This window comes from Ailuropoda melanoleuca, chromosome 11, assembly GCF_002007445.2.
Source record: "Ailuropoda melanoleuca isolate Jingjing chromosome 11, ASM200744v2, whole genome shotgun sequence".
NCBI lineage: Eukaryota > Metazoa > Chordata > Mammalia > Carnivora > Ursidae > Ailuropoda > Ailuropoda melanoleuca.
In genome coordinates, this window is record NC_048228.1 from 105,528,203 (window position 1) to 105,529,431 (window position 1,229).

Genomic DNA, 1,229 nt, shown 5'->3' on the forward strand with positions numbered 1-1,229 from the left:
GGGGGGCAAGACCACGTGTGTATCGGGGGGAGGGTCACCGGTTCGCGATTGGCCAAACAGATCGCTGCTCCCAAGCCGACTTCCCGGGTACAAAGCGCCGCAGTCGCCCGGCCTAGGGCCTCAGCAAACGCTGCGCCTGCGCCGCAGAAACTCCTCCTCCCTCCTCAGGAGAGAGCTTTCTGGGCGGGGGGAGGACCTCCGGCCCCCGTACCCTCTGCAAAGCACTGGAGCCGCGAAGCCCGCCCCGGAACCCGAGCCCCGTGGCCGCTTGGTCCGCAGAAAGTAAAACGCTTCCCCTTGGGAGACGGTGAGCCCCTCGGCTCAGAAGTCCCAAACCTTGAGGACTTCTGGAGCTCTAGGCGCGCCAGAGGCGCCGCCTTTTGTCCAGTCCCCGAGAAGCCGTGGAGAAACGGAAGAGAGGGCCAGAGGGGGAGACAGAGGAGTGGAAGAGGTGAAGTGACCACCATCCCCAAATGCCTAGGCGCGGCTGCGGAGCCGGCCCAGGCAGAGCCTGGGGGCAATGCTGGCGCTGGTGACCCTGACCGTAGCTCCGTCAGGGACGCACTTCCAGACAGCTTCCGGACGTTCACAAAGCGCTCTCGCCTCTCTGATACTTCACCACACCTTATGGGTGGCTGGGCGAAAAATGCCATCCCCATTTCCCAGGTGGAGAAGCTGAGGTTCAAGAGGACGAAGTGCGTTGGCTGGAAACCAGGGTTTCCCGGCACCGACCCTGACTTCTGGATCCGCAGCCCTGAAGCCTCCCGCTCGGGCTCAGAAGACTGCATCCCAAGCAAGGTCGGCCACCAGGGAAGGAGGTGGTCAGGGGAGAATACGAAGGGGTAGAGAAAAGGAGATGACTCTCTCGATACCTCCGTCCCTTGCCCCCACCCCATCACTGCAGACTTCCCCTTTTCAGGGCGCCGAATTCAGGACCATGGAGAGTTCCCGAGCAAAGAGACAGAAGGCGGAGAGCAGAGAATGGGAGCAGCACGAGACTCGGTACTGCATCGTAGCAGCCGCAGGCTGGCCCAGCCCCCACTCCTCCAGGAAGCCCTCTCAGATTTCTGTCTGGATCGAGCTCTGCTTCCTCCCGCTCACTTTATGCCTCTCACAGTATTTAAGGGAAGAAGGGTTAATAAAAAATGGTAGTAAAATTCAACAACGAACATTTATTGAATGCTCACTGTCTACCAGCATTAACTGATTCAATTTTCACAATGAATCTG